Genomic DNA, 6,000 nt, shown 5'->3' with positions numbered 1-6,000 from the left:
GGACGATTTATCAAACGTCACCTGTCGTGGTCCTCAGAGAGAGAGAGAGAGAGAGAGAGAGAGAGAGAGAGGCACGTGTGGATGGGTAGACTCCTCTGGAGCCGTTTCCCGTGGATGTTTTCTTCCCCTCCCTGACCTCCTCGCAGACTGGCAGCACGACTTGAGATAAAGATCCTCACGATGTTTTTTCCTGTCCGATGCCCGGTGGACGGTCCTCATAAACAAGGAGAGCGGCAGACGGACGGGCCCTTCCTCTTGTGAGCTCCTTCCAAGTGAACCGGCTCCTTTCCCCTTTCAGTTCTGTGTTTCGGGGATGTCCCTAAAAAAAAAAAGAACCACAAATCACGTTTTCTTATTATAGCTCATTCTCACATCTTGGTGTTGTGTTCTTGACTGAAGAGAAATTTCGCTGCTCGTCCTGTGTATTGTTGAATCAGAGGGCAGTTGATTTTTTTTTTTTTTTCAGTGAGATGTAGGAACTCTACCTACAAAAAGAAGACAGCTGCATGTTTTCTAATGCTCTTACAAAAGTGCGACGTTCTGCTAGATCTTAATATCTGTATGTCAGTTTGTAGTGAACAAAACCAGATAGCGACATCCAAAAAACACTAAAAGGAGCGAAAGGGACTCAAATCAGAAGGCGTAGTCTCACCTTTTATCGTGCGTTATACACAAGTCAGAATAATACAGAGTAATAGATATGATTTTTCTTTTTCAAACTTCTGAATTTGTGTATTTCCTTTTGCAGTGTGCAGACAGGATACTCTAAAATTCTGCCCCCTCACTGTAACATTCTATCACTTTTAATCATATTTCTTTATAACAGTGATACTACTAAGATACTACTGAGTGGAAAACAGGAATACATAAAACCATTAGACATGAGCTTAATAGGTCCAGTTCCAACAGTGACAGTTAAAGTGATAGTCTATTCAAAAAGAAAAAAAGAAACATCGTTCTTTTCAAACCTTAAAAGAAGTCTTTGGATTAGGGTCTCTCCATACTAATTTGATGAAGTGGTTATTATTCACTATAGAGGAGGTGTTCATGTGAAATCACAAACTCTTAAATAGGTAAGTCCTTACGGGAAATCAACTAGTTAGAGAATTTTACCGTAGTGTCCACACGGTCTTTACAGAGAGCAGTTGTACAGAATCCGTTTGCCTGATGAAGACGGTTAATTTCACTGGGTCTTACCTGTCTATTGTCTTCTTTCTCTTAATCCGAGGACTTTTTGACGTCTTTCTGAGAGTCCATCGCTCTGTCCACTCACTCTGTGTCTTCTTTCCCTTCCAGGAGTCTGGGCTGGTCTGGAGCATCTTATTTAAGAGCTTCAGAGGAGAAAGGGAAGCTCTTTTTCCTGGAATCCCTCCCCCCTCTCTCCCTCTCTCCCTCTCTCCCTCTCTCTCTCTCTCTCTCTCCCCCCCCCCCCTCACCCTTTCCCTTTTCCTCCCCCCACGGATCTCACAGAAGACCACCCCTGCTGCAGATTTGGGAGAGTCCACCCCTACTCAAACAAACCACGCAAACTAAACACAATAACATGCACCTTTACACATAAACCGTGAAAAGGAGACAGCACACAAGACGGTGCCATTAACACTAGTCTCTGGGAAACACAACTCTAAACCAAAAGTCAGCAAACACCAAACACCAAACACAAATACACCAGGCTCAGGACAGAATAAAATGCTATGTGTGCTGAAGTTAATTCTCAAAGGGTTAAGACTGTGCAGGGGGGCGAGAGAGAGGTATATGGAGATTAGGGGCTTTGTTTCAGGAATAGCTTCACATTGGAACCTTCAGCTGGTGAAAGAACCCCATTAAAGAAAAACTGATTGTTGAAACATTACTGCATGCTAAAGGACTGTATTTAACCTAAATGTATTTGTCTGGCTTTAGATGGTAATCAAATTTCATGTTTTCTCATGTGTCCTCGATGACACCGCCCACGGACATGGAACTTGGTGGTAACTTTGACGAGTATTATCACACTCTTTTATTTTAATTAAGAAATCTCAAGCAGAACTATGACATACATACATACATACATACGTGTGTGTGTGTGTGTATGTATGTATGTATATGTATATATATGTATGTATGTATATATACACACACATATACATATACATATTTATACATACGCACACACACACACACACACACACACACATATATATATACATACATACACACGCACACACACACATATATATATACATACATACACACACACACACACACACACACACACACACACATACAGTCATCCCTCGGTACCGGCAGGGTATTCATTCCAGGACCCCCCTGCGGATACCAAAATCCGTGGAGGCTCACATCCCTTAAATAAAATGGTACAGTATTTGCGCATAACCTACACACTTCCTCCCGTATACTTCAAATCATCTCTAAATGACTTATAATACCTAATACAATGTAAATGCTATGTAAATCGTTGTACTGTATTGTTTAGGGAATAATGACAAGAAAAAAAATTCATTCACGTGGATTCAGCATAGTGCCCACCGTGCAGCCAATTCAAGTTTTGCTTTTTGGAACTTTCTGGATTTTTTTTTTTTTTTTTTCAAATATTTTCAATCTGCGGATGCAGAATCTGCGGATACAGAGGGCCAACTGTATATATATATATATATATATAGTACAGTCCAGTTCTATATGTATGTGTGTGTGTGTGTGTGTGTTGTACAAACCTATCATGCATTGTGAGTGTGTATGTGTGTATTGTATACACCTATCATGCATTGTGAGTGTGTATGTGTGTATTGTATAAACCTATCATGCATTGTGAGTGTGTATGTGTGTATTGTATAAATGTAACGGTCTTGATTCTTCATGTATCGTTAACTCTGCGTTGTGTATTTTTTTGTCCTTTTAATAACCTCTCCGAGTCGATATTTGTGATCATTGAAGTTTATTCGTAGATTCCCTGACAACAATAATAACACTTTCAGTATCTTCACTCTCCAGCAACACCGAAACCACAGGAAAACACCCGCTGTTACCAGTTAAAAGACTGGGAAGAAGGGCAATATACAAAACTAATAATACTATATATACACTATATAATCTTATATATGTATAAAAATAATAACGTATGAAACAATTAAAATGTACCTGACAACAATAATAACACTTTCAGTATCTTCACTCTCCAGCAACACCGAAACCACAGGAAAACACTATAAAAAAAAGAAATGTTAGCTGCGTTGCCCAGCGACAGCCGATCAAACAGCGGATATGCATCTGCTAATCACTACAAACAACTATATAAAAACGCTATATTTCATCAACGTGTTCTCCAATATTACATAAAATATTATTAATAATAAACAAAATAACTTAGATATAATTTTGGAACATAAGGTTGAATAAATTAATGAGTGATTAAACTTTTCAACCTACCCCTCTGTTACCGGTTAAAAGACTGGGAAGAAGGGGCGGAGTCTTACTTCCCAAGTCTGTATAGGCACGAGGGGCGGGGTCTCGGGCTCAAATAGATAAACAGTATGTGGCAAGTGGAATATTACATAGATCTGCTACATAAACCTGTCATGCATTGTGAGTGTGTGTGTGTGTATTGTATAAACCTGTCATGCATTGTGAGTGTGTGTGTGTGTATTGTATAAACCTATCATGCATTGTGAGTGTGTATGTGTGTATTGTATAAACCTATCATGCATTGTGAGTGTGTATGTGTGTATTGTATAAACCTGTCATGCATTTCTATTCCTCTGTAAAGCTGTTGCTTCTGTTTGTCTTCTTATTCTTATATTTTGGGGGCTAAGGAGCGAAGCAGCGTAGGCCCCCACTGTGTTTCTACCTTTTTCTCCATCATCCTCTTCGTCATCTTCATCTTCTGGCTAGGGTGTCTATGGCTGCACCTAGAACTGTGTGGTAGAAAGTTGTGAAATATGGCACACGGATCGGAGACAGTCCCCTGATTGTTTTCACCCAAGTTTCATGTCTACGCCTTCAGCACTCTACTGCCACCAATGGGTCAAATTTTGGAGGTACGTTCACACGCATAACTTTTGAAGGGCGAAGCCCGATTTTCAAAAATGAGGTGCGATTGGATTCCTCGGATCAAGCCGAGTTCAGTGCACCCAACATCATCGATTTCTGCCATACTGGATTTTCCGCCATGTTGGATTTAATGAAAAAGTCCTGTTTTTTTCAGTTAGAAAAGGCCAAATACCTCAAGTTAAACTTTATCTTATAACCTTGTGAATAAAAGCAAATAAAAAGAGGAAGGTTATTTTAGACGCTGATTTTCTTCATCAGAATTGTGGTGAATTCCTTCCTGTCTCACTTCCATTTCCTAATCCCATGATGCCTCAATGCCACCCATTGGTGGAAAATCGTATTTATGAGACATCATCACCTGAATGGTCGCGTTTCTGTTGTGTTATGAGTCTGAATGACTATGTACCTCTGGATGCTTTGCAAGCTGTCCTGTTGCCCTGGCATTTCACAGCGTGTGTGTTTTAAGATGGAAACTGTCCAAACACCCGAGGGTCACTGGTCAAACGGAGTACTTATGAAAAGAAAGGACCAGGAGGTGAAGGCAAGTAAAGACTGAACGCCTTTGACTGAACAACAGGAAGACTCATGTGAATGAATGCAAGCAAGAGTTGCTCAGAAAAGACTCTTGTTCTACAGTGTAAATATTGAAATAGACCACTGGACAAAGGCTTTCACCGTAGACCTGGCCTGAAACATGTGTGATGTCATGGCTTCATTTCCAGACCAGTTCTCAGACTAAATCAGTTGTATCACTGTTGTGGACGCATCTTTAAACCTTTCAGTTGTTCTCAAGATGTTGGAGAGGGTTTTTCATTGTCATATGTTTTAGAAATACAAAATCACAATAACATCAACCTCAAATGTTTTTTTTGTGTGTGTGTGAAAACTTACATTCTATATTATGGCTAAATAACAATCAAACTCCATTAAACCTAATTCAGAGATTTGACCTCTCTTTGAAAAGATTATATGCTTGAGGGTGTATCTTCTGTATCAGTATTTTCTGTAAAATGAATATTTTCTAAAAAATAAAAATGACATCAGTGGCATATTAGCTAGTCCAAACTCATTGGACATACATCTTCATGTCCTTACAGCTGTCCCACTGCCATGTTTAGCCTGACATCGAATAAGAAAACCCAGGTTCCTAAGCAGATGTCTGCATCTGTACAGAAATTACAAATGACCTCTCAGTGGGTGTCCACGGTGGGAGGGGCCAAATTGGTATGAATATGAATATTAATACAAATTAATACATTTTCAAAGAAAATTACACCAGTGGTGTTATATCCTTAGAAACCGTACCTGCTAATGGGCGCGGGGATGGAAAAGAATGTAAAATGCGCACATTGCTGATATAATATGGAAAAGGATTAAATAGAATGAGGCACAAAGATTCTTGTGGCAGCTGTTTACAGTCTGAGGTTTAAGCACATGACGAAACAAGGCACAAGATACAGCGAGATATCAGAACAGATAAACAAACTCATCTCATTCATTCACCTGTCAGACGGCACGTGCAGGTTTTAACCGGAAGACCTGCGAGGTTAACACGTTAGGTATATATTCAACTGGGACAAGAGAGGAGAGAGAGGGGGCCGTGAGCAACCGAATGCAGTGTCTGTGTGTGTGTATTTTAAGGCTTGTGTGAAAGCTGTCAGTGGAAACTCATTCCTGTAGGTTGGCCCGTTATTATTCTCTCCTGTAGGTTGGCCCGTTATTATTCTCACGGATTTATTCTAACGGCAGACTGAACATTCGGAGAAAAGGTAATGACCACAGCCATCTCATAAACACAGCCACTTTATCAAAGCTACATAAGACACCACACTCATGCTGTCAGAACAGGGCGTCCACAAAACAATTGACATTTTCACACGTGTAGAACATAATCACACCTATTGAATCGTAGGCTACGACGCGAGCCAATATACAAGTGCAAAACGTCACCAG

The sequence above is a fragment of the Chanos chanos genome, chromosome 2, assembly GCF_902362185.1.
Source record: "Chanos chanos chromosome 2, fChaCha1.1, whole genome shotgun sequence".
Lineage (NCBI taxonomy): Eukaryota > Metazoa > Chordata > Actinopteri > Gonorynchiformes > Chanidae > Chanos > Chanos chanos.
The sequence above is the reverse complement of the archived record's forward strand: the minus strand, read 5'-3'. Positions refer to the sequence as shown.